The sequence below is a fragment of the Neofelis nebulosa genome, chromosome 6 (assembly GCF_028018385.1).
Source record: "Neofelis nebulosa isolate mNeoNeb1 chromosome 6, mNeoNeb1.pri, whole genome shotgun sequence".
NCBI classification, from domain to species: Eukaryota; Metazoa; Chordata; class Mammalia; order Carnivora; family Felidae; genus Neofelis; species Neofelis nebulosa.
In genome coordinates, this window is record NC_080787.1 from 2047575 (window position 1) to 2053474 (window position 5900).

A 5900-nucleotide genomic window follows, 5' to 3' on the forward strand; every position below is an offset into this window, starting at 1 on the left:
GTGACTTGCCAAAGGGTAAGTCCCAGAAGTACAAGAGGGAAAGACAACGCTTTAGGGCGGGGTGACTTGGAAAGGGTGCTTCTGTGCCTAAGTGATGGGTCAGCAACCTGGCTGGGGGTCCCTGCGTCAAAGACTTCAAAAGGTCAGCAGTAACCTATACTCACAAAGATCTTAGTAACATAGATCAAAGTAACTTAGAGCCACAAAGATCTTAGAACCACAGAGTCGATCTTCACCTATGATTAGGAGATGGTCACAGTTTCACAGGATATGATCTTTGGGCCGGCAGTAGATGCCTAAAATATTATTTAGGGCTATACATTTAATGAAAAAAATGTATGTGTAAAAATTTGGGTTTGGAATGTTAAGAAAAATCACAGGCCCATCATGGAGTTACTTACGTTAAGGCCACATGTCACTAAACCTAATTTCATTCCTGTAGGAATGTAACCTTTAACCAGTCAGCAAAGAATTTCCTAGTCAGTGCTGGAAATTTAACTGATAGATCCCTGCCATTCCCCTCAGAGAGGCAGTCTTGCCTAAATAAGGTATTCCATGCCACTATTTTTTTTTTTAAGTTTATTCAAGTTAGAGACAGGGAGCACATGCAAAAGAGGGGCAAGACAACAGGGAAAGACAGAATCCCACAACCAAGAGGTCATGATCTGAGCCATGATCAAGAGTCAGACACTTAATCAAGCCATCCAGGCACCCTGAGAATGTGGAGTTTCAAAGGTTAGCAGTCTTGGCTGGGATACAGCCATGAGGGCACTGGCCTACTCCTGAAGAGAAAGCGCAAACAACTTGCAGGCAGATGGCATTGAAACAGTGATCTGTACAACACCTGGTGCACACACTGGGGGAGATTATACACTCATCGTGGAGAGCATCCCTGTGAAGCAGTGTTCACAATGAGGGGACAAAGAGCTAGGACAGAGGAGCTTCGTGGCGCCATTACCCTGCTCTGCACACCCCCCACCCCCAGCAAGAAAATCACAGAGCCATCTGCTGGAATCAAGGCAATCCCCACACTGGGTGCCTAAGCTGCTTACGACAACCCCAACTTCCTGTGTTCTGCCGAGACTGGGCTTCAAGGTCATTCAATCTTGCTTCAGTCCCAATGGAGCTGGCCCCTTCCCAGAAGACCAGGGGAAGCCCATGACCATATCACCTCTCTTGACCAGACAGTTATGCAGTGCTTCACTTCTAGTGGCAATCATTTCAAGTCTCACTTAACAAGCAGATCGGAGCAGACCTAGATAAGTCTCACAACATTCTGGCCAAGGACCATACATTGCTCATACAACTGGCTTGAAGGATAGTGCAGCCAGAACACAAAACAGTGCGTGCAACACACACCACAGACACTCCGTGATGTGCCAGGCCCTGGACACTAGATGATCTCCTCTTCATAAAGCCATTCATCCCAGAGGCAGGTAACATAATGAGCTTTGGTAACAGAGAAGGTAAATACTCAACCAAAATGCCAAGATAAGAGGAATGCATCCCAAATGAAAGAACAAGATAAGGTCATGGCCAGAGACATGGAAGGAACATTTCCAAACTCATTCTATGAGGCCGGCATGGCCTTGAGTCCAAACTGGACAAAGACTCCACCGGAAAGGAAAACTACAGACCAATTTCCCTGATGAACCTGGATGCGAAAATTCTCAACAAAAAGTAGCAAACTGGATCCAACAATACATAAAAAGGATTATTCAGGACAATGAGGTGGATTTTATTCCTGGAATGCACGTTAGATTCAATATCTGCAAATCAACTGATGTGATACATCACATTGATAAAAGAAAGGATAACAACCACATGATCCTCTCAATAGATGCAGAATAAACGTTTGACAAAATGCACCAGCATCCTTTCTTGGTGAAAAAAAAAACCTCATGAAAGGAGGGATAGAAGTATCATTCCTCAACATGAGAATATCCAGATATGAAAGTCCCACAGCTAATATCATCTTCAGTGGTGAAAAACTGAGCTTTCCCCCTAAGGTCAGGAACACGACGGGGATGTCCACTCTCAGCACTGTTATTCACCATGCTGTTGGAAGTCTTAGCCTCATCAATTAGACATCAAAAAGAATACAAGGTGTCCAAGTTGGCTAGGTGGAATCAATCTTTCCCTGCTCACAGACACGATACTCTCCGTGGAAAATCTGAACGACTCCACCAAAAAACTTCTTGGATTGATACAGGAATTCAGGAAAGTATCAGAATATACAATCAATATGCAGATGTTGATTGCATTTCTATACACCAGTAATGAATCAACAGAGAAATCAAGGAATTGATGTCATTTACAACTGCACTGAAAACCATAAAATACCCAGGGATAAACCCAACCAAAGAGGGAAAAGATCAGTACAGTTAAAACAATAGAGGGTCTCCTGGGTGGCTCAGTCGGTTAAGTGCCGTCTTCGGTTCTGGGCATGATCCTGCATTTGTGGGATTGAGTCCCTTGACGGGCTCTGTGCTGACAGCTCAGAGTCTGGAGCCTGCCTCAGAGTCTGTGTCTCCCTCTCTCTCTCTCTTCCCTCTCCCCCCGCCCCCCCACCGCTCATGCGCTCTCACCTGCTCGCTCACTCTCTCAAATATAACTAAACATTAAAAAATTAAAAGAACAAACCATACAGCGTCTATAAAAGAAGTTGAAGAAGACACAAAGAAATGAAAAAAAAATCCCATGTACATGGATTAGAAGAACAAATATTGTTAAAATGTCAATACTATCCAAAGCAATCGACAAATTCAATGTAATTCCTATCAAAATAACACCAGCATTTTTCACAGAGCTAGAGACAACAATCCTAAAATTGTATGGAACCAGAAAAGATCCCAAAGAGCCAAAGTAATGTTGAAAAAGAAAAACAAAGATGGAGACATTACAACTCTGGACTTTATGGTGCATTAGAAAGCCGCAGTCATCAAGACAGTATGGTACGGGCACAAGAACAGACACATAGATCAAAGGACCAGAATATGGAACCCAGAAATGGAGCCTCAAACATATGGCTGAATAATCTTTCACAAAGCAGGAAAGAATATCCAAAGGAAAAAGAAGAGTCTCTTCAGCAAATGGTACTGGGAAACCTGGACAGTGACAAGTATGAACCTGGACTATGTTCTTAAACTTCCTCTCTCTCTCTCTCTCTCTCTCTCTCTCTCTCTCTCTCTCTCTCTCTCTCACACACACACACACACACACACACACACACACACACACACCTCAAAATGGATGAAACATCTAAATGTAAGACAGGAAACCATCCAAATCCTAGAGGAGAAGACAGGCAACCTACCTCTTTGATCCTGACCGCAACAACTTCTTGCTTGTCATTTCTCCAGAAGCAAGGGTAATAAAACCAAAATAAACTATTGGGACCTCAAGATAAAAAGCTTCTGCACAGCAGAGGAAACAATCAGGAAAACTAAAAGGAAACTTAATGGAATGGGAGAAGATATTTACAGGTGACATATCAGATAAAGGGTTAGTATCCAAAATCTATCAAGAACTTATCACACTCAACACCCAAAAACCAAATAATCCAGAGAAGAAATGGGCAAAAGACATGAAGAGACACTTTAACAGGACATCCAGATTGGTCACATGTGAAAAGATGCTCAACCTCATTCCTCATAAGTGAAATACACATCAAAACCACAATGAGATATCCCCTCACGCCGATCAGAATAGCTAAAATTAACATCTCAGGAAACGACAGATGTTGGCAAGGATGCAAAGGGAAAGCTTTTGCAATGCTGGTGGGAATGCAAAATGGCGTAGCCACTCTGGAAAATAGTATGGAGATTCGCTACAAAAACCAAAACTAGAACTGCACTAGGACCCAGCAATTGCACTACTAGGTTTTTACACAAAGGATACATTAATGCTGACTCCAAGTGGCACATGCACTCTAATGTTTATAGCAGCATTATCAACAATAGCTACATTATGCAAAGAGGCCAAATGACCATTGACAGATGAATGGATAAAGAAGATGTATATTCATACAATGGAATATTACACGGTGATCAAAAGGAGTGAAATCTTGCTATTTTCAACAACGTTTAGTGAACTGGACTTTATTATGATAAGCAAAATATGTCAGAGAAAGACACACATCATATTAAATTCCACAGATGAGAGAATTCATAACACTGAAGAACGTAGTGAAAGGAAAGCAAAAATAAGATACAAACAGAGATGGAGTCAAACGATAAGACACCGTTAAATAGAGGGAAGAAGCTCAGGGTTCCTGGAGGGTTACTGAATAGGGGTATGGGCTAAATGGGTGATGGGCATTAGAGACAGCACTTAGGATGAGTACTGGATATATTTTGTAATTGACGGATCACTAAATTCTAATCCTGAAACTGTATTCCACTATAAGGTAACTAACTTGGGCTTAAATTTTAAAACAGAAAAAAATATTAAAAATAAGTAAAGAAATATACTACCAGTCAAAAGTAAAGAATATATAAATCGGGCTCTTTTAGTGGAAATGAAAGACCAAAATTGTTACAGACAAGAAAGGATCAGAGAAAAAACATCAAGATACAATGGTAAAACAACTAGTAGGGCAGTAAATATATACCTATCAATAATTACTCTAATGTAAATCGATAAATGCTCCAATCAAAAGACATTGGATAGGGAGACAGAATGGACACAAAAAAAAAGAAAAGAAAAGAAAAAGAAAAGAAACAAACAAACAAACAAAAAAACCAAGGCCTATCTAGGTGCTGCCTACAAAGCCTTATTTGGACTTAAGTCACCTGCAGATTTAAATTGAGGGAATGAAAAAACATTTATCATGCCAATAATATCAAAAGAAACCCAGTACCAATACTTATATCGGGCAAAAAAACTTTAAAATTGAGACTGTAGTTTGGTACCCTTTAGGTCAATACCTAGTAGAAAATTGCATGCACCCAATATTTATAGCAGCCTTATCAACAGTAGCTAAATTATGGAGAAAGCCCAAGTATCCAACAAATGATGAAGGTATAAAGAAGTTGTGGGGTCTGTGTATGTGTGTGTCTGTGTATTCACGTATATGCACGTGTGTGTGTGTGTGTGTGTACGTGTATATATTCATACATACATACATACAGACATACGTATATACAATCAAATATGTCTCAGCTTCAAAAGGAATGAAATCCTGTCATTTGCAACGATGTGGATGGATCTAGAATGTGTTATGCTAAGTGAAATATGTCAATCAGAGAAAGACAACTATATCATTTCACTCATGTGTAATTGAAGAAACAAAACAGATGAAAACATGGGAAGGGGGCAGGAAAAGAGAAGAGTGGTAACAAGCCACATGTGTCTCTTAATGATAGAGAAAAAAAAGTGAAGATTCATGGAGGGAGATGGGTCAGCTCTGGGCTAGATGGGGGACCTGTATTAAGAAGAGCACTTGTTGTGATGAGCACTGGGTGTTGTATGTAAGGGATGAATCACTGAATTCTACTCACGAATCCGAGAATGCACTGTATGTCAGCTAAGACTTCAATTTAAAAAATAAATAAAGCTGTAACAAGAGATGAAGACGAACACTATCTCATACTAAAGGGGATAACCAAACAAGAAGATCCAATGATTGTAAATTTTGATGCCCCCAACATGCAACCACCAAGTATATAAAACATTTAACAACAACAATAAAAGAACTCATTTATAATAATATAACGATATTAGAGGACTTTAACACATAACTCACATCGATGGACAGAACCTGTAAACAGAAAACCAACAAGGAAACAATGGCTTTGAATGACACACTGGACCAGATGGGTGTAACAGATATATTCAGAACACTCCATACTAAAATGACAGAGTACACATTCTTTTCAAGTGCACATGGGGCATTCTCC